The sequence below is a fragment of the Protopterus annectens genome, chromosome 5.part0 (genome assembly GCF_019279795.1).
Source record: "Protopterus annectens isolate FY-2018-M chromosome 5.part0, PAN1.0, whole genome shotgun sequence".
Classification (NCBI taxonomy): Eukaryota; Metazoa; Chordata; order Ceratodontiformes; family Protopteridae; genus Protopterus; species Protopterus annectens.
The window spans coordinates 1,135,426,803-1,135,444,343 of record NC_056735.1 but is presented as its reverse complement, the minus strand read 5'-3'; the positions used below and the strand labels follow the sequence as shown (position 1 = coordinate 1,135,444,343).

The window sequence follows — 17,541 nt, the reverse complement described above, 5'->3', positions numbered from 1 at the left end:
AAACCTCGAGGGCATTCTCATGGTTGGATATTGCAGAATATGGTGGAACCAAAGGAAGCTCTGGACCTCGACTGAATGTCAAACTTGTAGTAGCACACAAAGGTAGGAGGGTCAATCCAAGTGGCAGCTGTACAAACCTCATCCAGTGCAGCTCTGGAGAAAAAAGCTGCAGAACTGGGCAAAGATCTAGAATCACCCTTTGGTTTACCCAACGGCTTTCCTTTCAAACTATATCCAAAACAAATACAATCAGATAGTCTCTTGGAGAGTTTAACCTTACACATTGGTATGACCAACCTGGCCCTTGGAAAGGAAATGAACTATTTAGACTTACTGAAAAATTTGCTTCTGTCCAAGTAAAACCTCAACTGTAAGTACATCAGGAAAGGCAGGAAGTACCCCCCCACCCCCGGTTGGAAAATTCAGGAAAAAACACTGGTAAGTGAATGGAATGATTTAATCTGTTCTCCATGGCCACCTGAGGAAGGACGGAGCAAGCTGTGAAGAGAGGAACCCTATCCTTATGAAAGACCAAGTATGGAGGTACTGAAAATTGGGGTTGCAGCTCTGACACCTGCTTAGTGGAAGGAACTGCCACCAAAAATACTGTCTTCCAAAGCAAAAACTTAGTCAACTGTAGCAGAAGGTTCAAAGGTAGGTGTAGCCAACACCCGGAGCATGAAAGGCAAGTTCCCACAGAGGGACAGGGTCCTGAACCAGAAGACACAATAAAAAGGTACTCTTAAGGAAGGCCTTTGAAGTTTTGAGCAATGGTAAATGCATATAATCTCTACCAATGAGGAAACTGGAAATGGCTGCTGATTGCACACTAATGGTGGAATAACTAGAGTCAGAGTGAAACAAATTCACCAGGAAGTCAAAAATGACCTCTATGGAGGCTGAAAGAAGATCCAAATCATTAGAGGTAGCCCAACCAGCAAAATGTTTCTGCCCACTGGCATACACCCTATGCGTACAGTTTCTGAAAGGAAAATAAAATATGCACCACTGTCTAAAAGCCTGGGATTCCAATCAATCAAGGGAATTGGAGAAACCATGCGGCCAACTTGAGAGTCTGAAGGTTGGGCAGGTCCGGATTCACCAAGTTAGATACAAGATACAGAACGGGATCAAGACCCAAGAAGGGTGCTTCAAAAGAGGCTAAATAAAGGAGAATCACACCTGACGAGGCCAAAAGGTGGTAATGAGGATTGCAGTCACTTTACAACATGTTGCCTTCTGAAGAAACTTATTAGTGGAGTTGAGGGATAGGCGTACAGGAGACCTGGGGAGCCAAATATACAGAACAGCGTCCTTGAATGACTGGCCTTGAGGAAGGACTAAGGTATATCTGCTGCACATCGTGCTGTAAGGGGATGTAAACACATCACAACACAGAATGCCCCAGCACTAAAAAAATCCAAGCAGCCATGTTTGGGTTGATGGACAACATATGTAGAAATAGAAAGTTCCTGCTCAAACTGCCCGATATGTTGGATATTCTCAGGATGTGTGTTGCAACCAGAAAATACTGAAAAGAAATCACCCACTGCCAAACTTTCATGGTCACTCAACAAAGGGACAAGAATGGGTTTCCCCTTATTTGTTCAGATACCATATCACGAACATGTCAGTCTGAAATGAAATTACACCTTTGAGGAGAACATCCTGAAAAGCCTGCAACATAAGGAGGGCCATTCTCATCTCCAAGACACTGATGTAAAGACTGGCCTCTGTATTGGACCAGGTTCCTTGGACAGTCCTCCATTCAAAAAGCCACCACCACAAAAGAGAGGCATCTGTCATAACCGTGCCTGGGGAGACAAATGGTCTTGTAATGGATACCAAGGGAAACTTCAACCACCTGTCTGGATTCAAATAGGCCGCTTTCAATGCAATGGGGAACTCCATCGGATGTGTCAGAGAAGGCCACTGCACTGCCAACATCCACTGCAGAACTCTCGTTTAGTAGTACTTCACGTGTGAAACCAAGCAAATGGCAGATGTTGCCTCTCTAAACAGCTCGACAACAAGATAAGCTGGAGATTTTGGGCAAGAGAGCAATGAAAGAGCAAGACCCAGCAGGGCTGACACACTGGAGACTGGAAGCCTTGCAATCTGAGAAACTGTGTCCAAGTGGCAACCTATTAACTATCGACTACATAGGAGGAAGACTGGATTTTCATAGTTGACCGTTTCCCAAGGAGACTCAAAGCTGGAATAAAGTGACTCGATCTGATTAATAGTGCCCTCATGGAGGCAGCCAGAAGTCAATCATTCAGGTAAGGAAAGACCTGAAACTCCTGCTGACTGAGCCAGGCTGCCCTGACCACCATACACTTGGTGAACACCCTTGGGGCTATCCAGGAATGCTGGCAAATGAAAGCTGAGGTAGTCCTGAGTAGCAAGGGATTGTGGGTATTGGATGTGGCGCTCAATGGGCTGAAGTCTATATGTATCTGGTTCTCGGATCGCAGTAAGATCCGATAACCCACAGGTTGAAACCAGACAGAAAAGACATCAGATCCAATAAGCAAACTTGTCTAACTATGCAGTACTTCACAAAATGATGTATATGAGAAGGCACTTTAAATAACAGGCAACTGTTAGGCTATCTCATTTTAAGATCCTGAACCAATACAGCAAGTACAATTTTAAGCACTAAATAAATCATAGAACATCTAAGCTTCCAAATTTTTGTGCCTCCAGCTAGTGTACATCATAACATATTAGTGTGCCAAGCCCTTGCATTTCCCCACTTTAAACATTCTCAGCAAATGCAAGACGCAAACATATTTGTAAGACAGACTAGAATAACATGTTAAATACACGACTGATTTCACAAAAATCCTTCTACTACAGATTTTGGAAAATGATCCAGACATAGGAAGAAGGCAGGTGACAGACACAGGAAGAAGGCAAAGGATAAGCACTCACTGCAATATCTTTCTGCAGGTCACCTAACACAATAAAAACATTTCCTCTTGCATATGAATTCCAAGGCCCTTTTACAGCTGACATAGGCAGAATCCCTGGCATACTGTCAAAAACGAAGCCTGAAGTAATAGAAGTTATGTACTTACCATAACATGACATCTGTGTTGTCAATTTCAATATGCATCACGAACGGGTCTTTGGATCAGTCCTCTGCTCCAACTCGTCCATTTCCTTCAGACATACAATCTGAACCTCAAACTCCTCCCTCTCTCATGATGCCTCACTCCTTTTCAAGCAACGCGGACCAAGTTTGCTTGCACCTTCTTCAAGATGGCTATCCCAAAGATAGACAGACAGACAAAAAAACCTACTGGAGTCCAAACTAGGAACCAGTGGGTTCTGTAATCCTCTAGATCATTCGCATACATTCCATAATTCATTTAGCTAAAGTAATCTTAGATATAGCCTGGACCAACCTGTTTGGCGAAAAGGCAATGAACAACTGCTCTGATTTTCTATGAGGTCTAGTTCTATGTAGGTAGACACAACTATCTGTAAACGTCCAAGGAATGTAACATGCATTCACCTTTATTGGAGTAATTGGGAAAACATACAAGCAAATGAATGACCTGGTTCATGTTCACCTCCAAAGCGATCTTTGGAATGAGGGAAGGATTCGTCCTAAGAGAAACTCTATCCTTGAAAAAGGTTATGCACGGTGGTTGAGACAACAGAGCTTGTAATTCTGAAACTCTGACAGACAATAGCCACAAGAAAGGCAATCTTCCACGACAAATACTTCAGCTCACAAGAACTAGCAGGCTCAAAGGGTTTCTGGGTGAGACCTTGAAGTACCAAAATAAGATCCCAAGGAGAAGGATCCTTGATTGGAGGCCTTAGATTTAAAACCCCTTTTAAGAATGCCCAGCAGTGTCTGGAAGAGGAAAGGAGAAATGGAAACAAATTCCTTCCCAACATGAAATTTGTGATGGCCAAGAATTGCACCTTTATTGTAGAAAAACTAGCTCCCTCATGGAAAAGTGAGCTCAAAAATATAAGGACATCCAAGAGTGAAGCTGAAAATGGGTCTATATTCCTTTGGGAAACCCAGATGGAAAACCTTTTTCATTTGCTGCAATATACTTTCTTAGTGGAGGGCTTCTGAGAGGCAAGGATAATTCTGCAGACAGGAGAAGAAAGCCTGGACTTTAGCAAGAAGACTGGAAGTGGAGAAATCAATCAGTTAGTCTGACGGATCAAAGATTGTGGAATTTGTTGTTCTGATGGATGTGAAATGAGATCCTGACTGGGATCCAGTATCCATGGAGGATACTTATTGTGAGACTACAGAAAGGGGAACCATATCTGACAAAGCCAATGAGGGGAAATGAGGATAAGATTGGTTTCAACCTGCTGGCTTTCTGTAGAACTATGGGTATCAGAGAAATCAGAAGATAAGTGTAAAGGAGACCTGGGGGTCAGTCATGGACTAGAGTGCCCCTGGGTGACTAACCCACCAGGGGGGGGGGGTCAGAACGAAGTACCTGCTGCACTTGTTGTTTAGGGAGGAAGCAAATACATCACAGCAACGTTGGCACCAACAGCTGAAAATCTCGTTCGCTACTGACTGGTTCGGGGACCACTTGTAAGGACTCAATATCGACCTGCTCAAACTGTCTGCTAGAACACTGGATTCTCCTGGGATTTCCACTGCAGTGAGAAAGCAGTTTTAAGCAATTGCCCATTCCCAGACCCTCATGGCCTCTCCGCAGAGTGGGCAAGAACAGGTTCCCCCTGGTTGTTGATGTACCATACCACCAACATGTTGTCTGTCAAGATTGTAACTGTCCACAGAAGAAGGCAGTCTTGAAAGGCTTGCAATGTAAGGAGAACTGCCCCTCATCTCCAGGACGTATACGTGCAATTTGTTCTCTGTAGAAGACCACGTGCCTTGGACCATCCTTCCCTTGAAAATGCCCCACCTCAACAGGGAGACATCCGTGGTCACTGTGGCCGAAGGAGGGGGAAGGACAAATGGCCTACCTAGATGAAGATCATTTGTAAGCATCCACCATTGCAGGTGACACCTGCAAATCAGAGTAAGTCTGACCATGGTTGATAATGGGCGACACCGAATGGACCACTGAACTGCCAGAGTCCACTGAAGAACTCAGATGAATAACCTGGCTAAGGGAACCAGAAGGATGGCAGCTGACATGGAACCCAAGGCTATGAGAACTAGGCGAGCTGGAGGAGATGGCGCATCTAGAAGGCATTGGACCTGCTGCCTGAGAAACGATATCCTCTGTAAAGGATTTGCTGCAACTTGCGTGACCATGTTTAACTGAGTCCCAATGAAGTCGATGTCCTGTACTGGGATCATCTTGGATCTTGCCATGTTTACTGTGACTCCCAGGAGGCAAAGCAGGTGCAACATCAACTGAATCGCCCAGAGTAGTTGATGCCTTGTGGCTGCCATTAGAAGCCAATTGTCTAGGTAGGGGAACACCTGTAATCCTTGCAGATGGAGATGCGCTGCGACTACTGCCATGCATTTGAACACCTGGGAAGCAGTGATGAGGTCAGGGCAGTGCTCTGAACTGGTAATGGTCAGCCCCAAGCTAGAAGCATAAATATCTTCAGTAGCTCTTGTTTATTTTGACATCACAGTACGCGTCCTGGAGATCCGAGCACATCCAGTCAACCTTGGGCATGAGCTGCAGAATGGACTGCACCATAACCATGTAGAACTTCTTCTTGAATATTGGATTTACACTGCTCAGATCCAGTATAGGTCGAAAGTCCCCAGTCTTCTTTGGCACCAAAAAAGTGTGTGCAAGTTCTGCACCCCTGTTGTTCACTTGGGACCCACTAGATGATTTTTGTCTAGACGTTTTTGTACTTCTAGCAGGGAACTCTCCCTCTGACTGGGTGGCACAATGGGGAGATGCTCCCTGGTGTGAGGAGGAAGAAGGGAAAAGGGAATATAGCAACTTCTGTAAATAAATGTTTAACACCCACGCGTCATTTATGTCTGTCCAGGCTTGTGGGTGTTAAGGATAGTCTGCCCCCAATCGTCTCCAGAGTTGGGCAGTCGGGTAGCTCTTCAGGAGAGCTGAAAGTGCCTGTCAGAGAAGGGATCCCTGAAGCCATGGCTCTGTGGATCCTCTCTTCTTCTGGGGCAGTATCAACAATGGAATCCTCTCCCTCTGCCCCTAGAAGATTCATCTTGCGAATTAGGAAAAGTATTTTGGGATTTGCGGAACCACATAATCTTCCCGCTCCATTGGTTCCTGGGGAAGATCCACTGGGGGGAAGAAAACTAGATCCCTATGGCAAATAAGGTCTTGTCAGACTGTTCACTGCAGGTAAGAGTATCTCCTTAACTAACGGACTGAACAAAAAGAAACTATCAAAACGGGTGTTGACGAACGACACCTTGAAGAGGTCTGCATACTCACTCGTTCTCATCCACACATCTCCTAAGGGTTATGCCTGAACCAGACGCTCAAGCAGTTCCCTCCACTGCATGGGAGATTAGCCTCATCGAGGAATTAGCAACAGAAGTCATGGTGTTCAACTGTGCGGAAACCTTGTAATTTTCCTCCAACAGCAACTGCGTCACAGAGGTGGAAATGTCCTTCAAGTCTCTGGAGGTGCGTGAAGTGTGTCAGGTAATTCAATGCTCTCAGCAAAAGTGTCTGAGGCATATACCCGCTTCCTATGCCTGTCTAAAGCCAAAGAGACTGTTTGGGGGACGGGCAGTAGAGCTCTGGTGGCTGCTGACACCACAATGGCATAAACTGGGACACCTTTGCTCCATAAGAGGCAATTCTTGGGGAGACCAAGTCACTTGTGTGTTCTTCAGGATTGGTTCCATAGGGTCAGGCACCTACCAAGCTCAGTGGGCGATGAGGTCAATAAGTTGGTCTGCCAGTGGGGTTACGCAGGATGTAGATGGTCTCATCTCGAATGCCTCCAGGAACACTAACGCCTCGGAGGAAGAGGGTTGGGAAGACAATCCACCCTTTTGTTTCAGAATTTCTAAGATATCTCCAAAGGGTCAAAGGAGATATTGTTAGGAGATCAAGGTCCTTCCCCTTCAAAATTGGTGTCTTCTGTCAAAGACTCTAAGAGAGTCTATGTGCTTCCTCCTTGCACAGATGCTTCTGGGGGACCTCTTCTGCGGGTTACTAGGGGGAAGGACTCAAGACAAGGGAACTCCTTGCTGAGGGGTTGGCTGGAGGCTCTCCAGGAGGGGCTGACCATGGATCGCACAGATGGGGAAAAAAGCTAACAAAAGAGGAATGGGAAGGGGCTGCTGGAGGAAGGACCTTGTCTCAAGGTGTTAAGAAAGCCTTCTCTGCCACCTGGAATGCCATGGATGCCAGGAGAACCTGTCCCACCCTAGGGGCCAAAGCCCCTGAGGGAGAAAGAAACAATGCCATCCCAGATCAGACATCAGAGGGCACCGGACCACAGCTGTCGAAGGCTGAGTCCCCCACAGAAGGGACGGCTCTGAGAAGGGTGGAGCAGACAATAGCCCCGAGGATCTGGCATCAGCCCCTTGGATCCAGGACCAGCTATGCTCTGACAGAAATCAGAGTTGAGCTGGTCTGGGACACTGTCGGATCCGGGGAAAGGAGTATCCCACGATCTGACACCAGTCCACTCGGGATTACCAGGCCCTGCGACTCAAAAGCCAAGTTGATTGGAGGAGGAGGTTGAGGTATCAGGGTTGGGTCTTTCACAGATCCAGTGTGGGTTGGAGAAGTCAAAATCACCATCTGGATCTGGGATTTTGAGGAAACTCATCATCCAATCCATATCACAGTGAGAGTAGAGAGGATGAGCAGGGGGAGGGTCTTGCTCCGGTGCGGAGTATGACTCAGACCTATGATCTGGGCAGGTGTCACTTGGTCTCCTCTGGAGACTAGGTGCTATGGATCCTTGTATCCTGCTACAGCTCTGAATGGCTGTTCAGACCAGAAGTCAAGGGACCCGGTAGGGCAGGAGGTTTGGTCGGTGCCAGCTCCCCTGGATCTGAGGGACCTCTCGGATTCTGAGAGAACAGAATGAAAGATGGATCCGAAAGTTTCCTTGCTTTTCAGAAGTCGTCCCCCAGGGAAGCAGGGGGGGGCAGCTTCTTTTGAGGAGTCTGGACTCCAGAGGAGGGAAGAAGCCATCTCAAAATTAGCTTATTCCTCCCCATCAGTGAGGGTCTAGTGACTGAAGTCTGAAGAAATGCCTCACAGCATCTCCAAGTGCTCCAGACCCAAGCAATAAGCGAACCTCTTGTGGGCATCAGACTGGGGAATCTTATGCCCACAAAAGGCACACCTATTAAAACCAGAGGGTTTCTCTGGTTTGTCTGACATGCTGAAAAACACTCACAGACACACCAACCACACACAAACTATAACAAAGTTAGTGGGAAACCTTTTTTTATATATGTAAATACAAGGAAAAAGAGAAAAAAGAAGGGGAAAGGAGAAAAACAAAAGGGCGGGAAAAGACCTAATGCCAGAGAAAAACTACTGGAACCTAACAGGAGGGGAAGTAGCATTTAAATTTAAACTATTTAACTTTAAACTATTTAGAGAAGGAAGAATCCTAAGACAGAGAAAGCGATAGTTCAAAAAATTTTACCTAACTGGAGAGAGGCTTGTAACTGCGTCTATCTGTAATGGTGGCAAAAGATCTGAGGTTTTGGGGCATTGTTGGGGGAAGGAGGAGGAGTTTGAGGCTTGGCTCGTATGCCTGAAAGAAATGGCCAAGCTGGATCCAAGGACAGATCCAAAGACCCATTCATGATGCATAATGAAGTGGACATCAGCTCAAGGTAACAAAAGGTCCAACTCCTGAAATGACATCCCAAACAAGACCGCTTGGTGAAGGTGCAAGCTGACAGCAAAGTGTCATGGCACTAATATTCACTATGGACACATTCTTGAAGGCACACCTCTAAAGGGAGTTGCCTTTGACAGCATTAATCAAGCATCACCTGTCTACCTTTGAGCGAAAAGCTATGCAGTTAGAAAAATACGCATGGCCATAGACAGCATGATGGTTCTGCACTCACCATTGCTATTGGCAGCAGTTGGTTAATTTTATTTATTTTTAAGCAGGTTATAGCACCCCATCTACATGTACCTTTTAAAGACTCTGCCCGAGAGCACTTGCTCAGAGTTGCACAGTAATCAAATGGTGGCTGATGGCATCAAACCATGGAGTACAGAAAGCAAGATCACAGACTTATGCAAACTGCCAATTACACCTCTGATTTTGTACCAGATGGATGCCCTTCTGTGCTGAATATTCATACCTTCCTTTACCTGAGTGAGTTTTTGCCACACCTATTTCATCTCACACCCAAAAGGCATCTTGGTAGGTAAACCGTTCTCTTAAATTGCCTGTAGTTGTAAAACATACTACCTAGAAAAGGCACTAATTTATACAACATGCTCACCCAACTCATTCTTTTACGTAGTTGTCAAGCTAAACCAGGAATCAGAAAATTACTGAATGCTGTGATTAAGGAGGAACTGGCTGTAGCCAAGGGAGATAAACAAGTCTCATTTCTGATCTTATGTACCTTTCCTCAAAATGTCTGCTGATTGCTCATATTTTTGTTTTAGTTTTTTTCCTTTGTTGACCTGGTTAGTCCCAATAGACTAGTTGCTGCTTTTCAGGGAAGAACAAAGGGGTACTTATACTACTAGGGGAAATACGGCCAGGGCATAAGGGTACTTTCTCTGTTTTCCGTGTCAAACAGCTGATGGGCCATGATCAGAATAGGGTGCGATGGAAAATATGGAAGAGGGCAGAGTACAGCATCCATTTAGAGAGTATGGTGCTGATGTTGTTGAAGGTTTGGTGTCAGAAGGTGAGCAGATGATTCACGACTCTTTGAACACAAATTGTGAGGACAGTGGATCATAACACATTATAACTGCAGAAGTTCAACAAGGTGGATTGGAGGATGAGATTTTGATGAAAATGATGGACAAAGTCAGACCCATCCGATGAAGTGGCCATTTCTTGGTCGGTATAGTACCACCGAACTTAAATGAGGTATCTGAAGCATCAGGTAGTGTATATTTGGGAAGAATGGATACAACGGTCAGTGAGAAAAATTAGATTTTTAAAAAAGGTACTGTAGCAGAAATTAAAACCTGTATACACAGGATAACCACGTATGTGTGCTGTCCATTTTCATTCTTCCCCAACTAATGGGTTTCAACTGATCCTCGGATCTGACTTGGCTACAAACTTCAGACTTTGGATCCAACTCTCAAGCTCCTCCCTCTACCCATAATGCCCTAATCCATCCTCAATACCTCAGATAAAGTTCGTTGCCAAAAGATCCCATTAATAAGTTAGACGAACAGCTCAAATAATAGGACTCAAATTTGGAACTACAAGTTCCAATATGGAACCCAACAGGTCACTCCAGAGGATTACAGGAAGGGAGATGAATGTAGTGAGTTATTAGTACAAAACTTAAATCTGATGTCCTTTTCACTCTTCCTCAATGAACTGGACAGTCCCCAGTTACATGAATCTTGGGTGGCCCTCAGGGAAGGATTACAACTTCTGGAGATCAAGTCCAATATGTAATAAGTAACAAACGCATGAGCACTGAAGTATGTGGCTGTTGAGCAAATAACAGACATTCTTGACCAAAAGGCAGATGAAGTGGCCATGGATCTAGCTGAGTGGGCTTTAGGCAGTCTTGGTAGAGAAATGCCTTGTTGGGAATAGATCTAAGAAATGCAATTAGTCATCCATTTAGCTAATGTAACTTTAGATACTGGATGTTGTTTGTCTTTCGGCTTTTTCCCGGTAAGGGGTCACCACAGCGGAACTCCGGTCTGCTAATGATTGGCAGTAGATTTTTTACGAAATGCCGAGGTGCCAGCTCGACGCCCAACCTTCAATGAAGGCACGCCCATTTACGCCCGCATGTCTTTCGAACGCTACCCAACCGCGGGGAGGACATGCAGACTCCACACAGAAGGCACTCCCAAGCCAAGCCGAGAATCGAACGGGAGAACCTCTTGCTGTGAGGTAACAACGCTACCGCATAACCTTTGTCAATTTGTTGAGAAGGATACAAACAGCTGGTCTGATTTTCTGATTTCTTTAGTTCTGTGTAGATAAAAATGTAACTGCACATACAGGAGATGCAACATATATTCTCCATTGTTTGAAAAATTTAGAAGGGACACAAGTAAATGAATGCATCGGTTAATGTCAGATTCAGAAGCCACTTTAGATAAAAAGGAAGATTTGTAAAGATGCCCGGTCTTTATGGAAAATAATGTATAGACTCTGGAGAGAGAGATTGGAGGTCAGAAATTCTTTCTGCAGAAGTGGTAGCTACTAAAAAGACTGTGTTCCATGAAAGATACTTTGAACCTTCAGCAAAAAAAAAAAAAAGATTTAAAGGGTTTCTTAGTCAGACCTTGTAGTACCCACAATCAAGTCCCAGGGAAGTGAAGGATCTTTTACTGGGGGTCTAAGGAGGAAAGTGTCTTTCAAGAAAGCTTTACAGAAACATTGTTTGGCTTCTTTCAAGCTATCTCCTGCATGAAAAATTGATATATTCTGCCAACTGTAGTTTAATCAGAGAAAAACTAGCTCCTTAAACAGCAGTCAGAAAATCAACAGCAACAGTGACAGGGGCATTAAAAGGGTCAACGTTGTTTCTTAATGTCCAAAGGGAAAATCTTTTCCATTTGCTACTGTACACATTTTTGGAGGAGTCTACTGCTGACTATTACTGGAACTGGAGAAACCCTGCTGTTAAGTTTGAGGGCTGTGATATTGGGATGACTCATTCCTGAGGGGATGTGACAGAAGATATGGAGTTGGGTTCAGTATCCAGGGAGAACAAAAATGAGGAGAAAGGAAGGGGAACCATACCTGGCAAGGCCAGAAAAGAGCAATGAGGATGACTGAGTTATTCAATCAAATTGCTTTCTGTAAAAATTTGGGGATCAAAGGAAGTGGAAGATAAGTGTAAAGGCAGACTGAATGAACATACGTAGACTAGAGCATCTTGATGATTCTGGATCAGGGCAAAATACCTGCTGCACTTGTTGTGGGGAGACGCAAAGTCGTCACAGCAAGGATGGCACCAATGATTGACAGACCACTTAGGGGGGGCACTAGAAGGGATCAGAGTTTTCCCACTAGAAAGTTGAATTACCCCAGAATGTGCATCGCAACTAGAAATCTGTTGGGGATTGCCCACTGCCACACACACCGCCTTCACAGCAGAGAGGGTAAGACCAGGTTGCTCCTTGTTTGCTGAAATACCACACTACAGACATGTCAGCCTGAATCACAACAGTCCCTAGAGAAAAAGCATCTTGAAATGCCTGCAGTGCTAAAAGGACTGCTCTGATCTCCAGGATGTTGATATGAAGTCTCTTGAGGGGATCACATGCTTTGAACCATCCTTCCCAAGTAATGTCCCCACCCCAGTTAGAAGGCATCCACAATCACTGTAGCCACTAGGGTGGTAAAACAAAAAGGCCTAAGAAAATGTCTGACTGGATCCACCAGAGAATGTGGCGTTTGCATACTGGTGTAAGCTTGACTGGAAAAGATAGGGATTGTCATGTAATAGACCACTGAAGGACATGCATAAAGTAGTGTGCTAAAGGAAGTAGGACTACTGCTGCTGCAGTAGACCCTAAATCTTGACAAATTTTTCTGGACAGAGAAGATGGAAGTGATGCACTCTGATGAACCTGAAACCGGAGTGTCTCTATGTGATGAGTAGGCACAGAAGCAATTTGTGTTACTGTGTTAAGGTATGTACCAATACAACTACATGCTCTGTACCTGTGTCAGATTTGATTTGACATAACTGACTGTTATCCCTAGTGAGTGACAAATCTGGAGCAAATACTCCCTGGATTGCTGTAAAAGATGTATAGTAGGGGCACTGAACAGCCAGTCATCTAGGTATGGAAACATACAGAATCCGTTTAGTCTCAAGTGAGCTGCCACCACTGCGGTGAGTCCAAAGGGCAGAGGGTAATGACTGGTTCCCAGGTGAAAGCGTACCCATCTTTTGGATCTGTTTATTTTGATGTGATTAGTATGCATCCTGAAGATCTATGCAGCACATCAAATTGTCCTAGCATAGGAATGGCAGAAGAGACTGGATCATAACCATTTAGAACTTTGACCTTTTCACGTACTGATTTAATTTAGATAGATCCAAAATCGGTCTCAGGTCCCTTCAAAAGAAACAAGCTCAGAACCCTGTTGGGTCTGGTGGGACCTCCTGGACAACTTTGTCTAGCAGCTTTTGAATTTCTTGTGCTGTCTTCTCTGACTAGGTGGGGGTCACTCATCTGGACAGGATAAAACAGACAAACGTTCGCTGGTTCAGTTAAAGCAGCTTTATTACACACATCAGGAATGAGGCTTTGTAACAAACTTATAAAAAGACTTACCACCACACACACAAATTTTAACACAAAGACTTACCACCACACTCATACATTTTAACACACTGGCTGCTCTCTCAAAATGGCACAGCTGCCTGCACATGTCACTATTTATTATCCACATACACCTGAAGAAGCTAACTGTAAAAGCGCTTGTGTGTGCCATTAAAGCAGTCTGCCTTTGGAAAGAAGCTGGAGCATTGTCTTTGCTTTTTATTATTATTTAGTTGTTTTTCTGCTACATACTTAAGATACCTGGTTGGTGTTGGGCTTTTTTTTTTCATATTGTGGATTTATATCCACATGCTTACATCTGGAAATGTTTCTTAAAGGTACATACACACATTCTGATCTACATCCCCTCTCTGAGAAATAGTCCATATACTAAATGACATGGAATTTACAGAAATGATCTTTTGACATGCAGTTATACAGAATTAATTATCTGAGATGCAATCATACAAAATCAGACACGTATAAAACAATGTCCAGGCTGCTGTGTATTTTACACTAGGGTCTGGAAATACAACCTGATTGTGTAACAAAATTCAGAACTGGATCTAGCAACAGGGACGGTCTTCAAGGAATGTTCAACTTTGGGGACAACTGGGACATAAGGAACGGGAATGGATACTGACACGTTCTTCAGTATGAACATTGGTCAAAGCTGCTCTGAGATCTAGCGTCTATCACAGGTACGATGCTGTGATATTGTTTCTGATACAGGAAGATGTCTGCAGTTTCTCCTGTATTCCATACCCTCAGATTCCACTGAGTAGGATATCGGTTCAGCACATATACTTCTCATTTGACCAATTCAATTAAAGCCTTTTGCCGTTCGCATCCTCACTGTCTCCTCCTTTTAACGGATGAAGAAATCTGCTCATTTTTTTCATAGCTGGACTTCTGAGAAGAACGCTTCTTAAAAAGATGGGCTTCGATTGCTCTGGTGTTTTTAGGATTAGGCACCAACAAACTAAAACTGATAGGAAGGGTTGTTCTAGTTTTTCTGGTTTGTCTACATAGAAGTCTCTGAGCAGGTGAGCCAAATAGGTTGTTCACAGGTATATTTCTGAGATTAAATTCAAGAAGATATTGGTATTGTCGTGCACTGACCTCTCTATTAATTGCTTCGCACTCTGTACTGCAAGTTCAGGAAGGCCAATTGCCTGTGGGTATTCAAGACTACTAGCAACACAAAGTCCCAGTCTTTTGCAAATCTCTGACACAATTGACTGGTAAACTGAGACTGGACTGATAAATGACGTTTCATCTTCGTAATAACAGCACTGGACGTTAGGTAGCAAATCCATATCAAACCAGTTTGAATAAGAGTCGACCAACACTAAGCAATGTTGTCTGTTCCACTCAAATGTGTCAGCTGCTAATGTTGACCAAGGTAGTTCAGGAATTTGGTTTAGCTGAAGTGGCTGTTTTTGCAAATGTGGCTTAGTACTGTTGCATGCTAAACAAGAAAAAAGCACTATCAATTTATTTCGATAAAAAAAGGTAAAAATGCTAGCCCTCTCACCCTTCTTTTGGTAGAATTGGAACCTAGGTGGCCATGATGTAAAATCTGAATGTATTCATGTTGCAAGGACGTAGGAACAAGAACATTTGGCCCTTTGAAAATGATACCATCTTCCATCAGCATCTCATCTGTATGGAAAGTAAGGTTTTGCCTTCTGGCGGTAGACCGGATTGCTTTAACGGCCATCCTACATTGAAGTGGTTGAGCTTTTGCAAATTACAGTCAATCAGTCTTTGTATCACCTCTCAGCTGAAGTCTCGTGGTAGAAACATTACGCACTTCCATGACATCAAAGTGAAAATTCTCCACATCGAGCTGTTCCATATTTCTGGGTGATCCGGATAAGGCATCAGCCAAATAAAGAAGTCTGCCTTTTGTAGACCATTTTGAAATTATACTTTTGTAATTTGGGCATCATTCTTTGTAGTCTTGCTGGAGCTGACGGCATAGGCTTCTTTAAAATAGTGACTAGAGGTTGATGGTCAGTTTCTATCTGGATAGCTCAACCATAAACAATCATGAACTTTGAACGTGCGAACACAATGGCCAAAAGTTCCTTCTCAGTTTGGGCATACTGCATATCTCAGTTTGGGGGAAAAGTTCTAGAAGCATAGGCAACAGGTCTGCCCATTTGAAGAATAACTGCAGAGACTGAATTTTGAAGCATGACAGGAAAAGAACTCCTGGTTTGTGGACATCATAATATCTTAATGTAAACGGGTTAGCAATTTGCTGTTTGAGGTTATCAAATGCTCTCTGGTGTTGTTCTAACCATGATCAGGCAACATTTCTGCGTCTCAGCACTCTTAAAGGCACTGATAACTTACTAAAGTCAGAGATAAATTTGCCCAAATAGTTAACCATACCAAGAAAACGCTATAGGGCTTGAACACTGTCTGGAGTTCCATCTCAAGAACGGCTGCTTGTTTAGAAAGATTTGGTCATAAGCCTGTACTGGTAAATAAATGACCTACATAAGTAACTTCTGGTAGTCTGAATTTGCACTTCAGAGGAATGAGCTTTAAATTCACTACACGTGCTTTGTCCAGAACTTTCTTGAGATTTCGGTCATGCTCTACTTCACCATTACCTCCAACCAGTAAATCGTCTATTATTGCACACGGGTAGCCTGAAAAAATTTGCTCCGTGGAACGCTGGAACACTTCACTGGCAGAATTTATTCCAAAAGGCATCCTTAGGAATCTACCAAATGGGGTACTGAATGTGGTCAGTAGTGAACATTTGCGATAAAGCATCACTTGTCAAAATGAATTCTTTGCATCTAAGACAGTAAAAACAGTGGCATTTGGCATGAGGGTGGCAATCTCCTCGACTGTACACACAGGATGTTGAGGTCTTTTTAATGCCTTGTTCAAGTCTCTTGGGTCTATGGCATATTCTGATTTCATCTGAATTTCTCTTATGAGCAGCTACCATGCAACTGGACCTTAACTTTGCCCAGCATAACTATTGGAACTCTCTTTGCTGGTCTGACCACTGGACTGACCTCTAGGTCTACTTTCACGGAGTACACACAACTGGACATTTACCTAGCTTGTCGTCAAAAACATCAGCATACACTGAGAAAATAGTGTCACTGAAGCTGGAACTAGGACATGTGCTTACATGATGGACTTCTTTGATAAAAGAAAGCAGTTTCATTCTCAAACTGTCTTCTGAGACCTAACAATAACTGCACAGGTCTTCGGACTACATAAGATAGCAAGCTGTAACTGTTCCCAGCCAAACAGCATGAAAGCACTACTAAGCTTTCGGTTTGAATCTTCACCTCCATAAGTAACAAGCTTCACACAACTGACCAAATTAAGTTGCTCACCAGCCCCCACTTTAGCAAATGTTTCTGCTGACATGACATTACATTACACTTTGAACCAGTATCTACTTTGATACGTGGGCTTACCACTTATAAGGACAGTACAAAATACTTAATTCTTCGCCAATAAATCTATTGCATTAACCTTTTTCACTGACCACTGATGCACCATCCAGATAGAAAATAGAGTTGCAGCTTTCTACATCAACTTCCTTTGAGTGACCTGTCTTAACTGAATGAGGCTTGCTTGATTGACAAAACATCTGAAAAAGGTTCCATTTTTTACACTTGTGGCATTGTTGACCAAATGCTAAGCACTTTTCTCTTTTAGATTCATGACCGGCACCACAATTACGACAGTTAACGATAAGACTCTACTTGGGTTTTGCTGATTCACCCTTAGGCTGCACTGAGCATGTCTGTTTTACTGGGCTAGTCTTGGAACTTTGTAGAAAATTATGGCTCCTCCCAGGAAACCCCCTCAGGGGCTGCAGCTGCCATGTGCTTAGGCCTACTTCTACTTGCCACATGCTGTCTACGTTTGCTCTAGAGGCTGCTAAAACCATGCTTTTCACTTGCAAGCATACCTGTGTGCCTTTCTGTGAGCTCATAGATTTGACAAATCTCTATGGCTTTGCTTAATGTTAAAATCACTGTCACAAAGCAAAATCCTTCTCACTACAGAACTATTACCACCACACACAAGCCTGTCCTTTACTAACTCATCTTTCAAGTCACCAAATCTCCATGGTTTGGCTTTACTTCTCAAG

The 17,541-nt window shown here is 43.8% G+C and overlaps 1 protein-coding gene across 1 annotated transcript in view; it reads right to left on the bottom strand.

Moving 5' to 3' along the window:
• The window catches only part of LOC122801555 (E3 SUMO-protein ligase RanBP2-like), a 2,328,503-nt gene that overhangs the window by 1,292,643 nt on the left and 1,018,319 nt on the right, over nt 1-17,541 (bottom strand). The gene's annotated exons all lie outside the window — the stretch shown is intronic.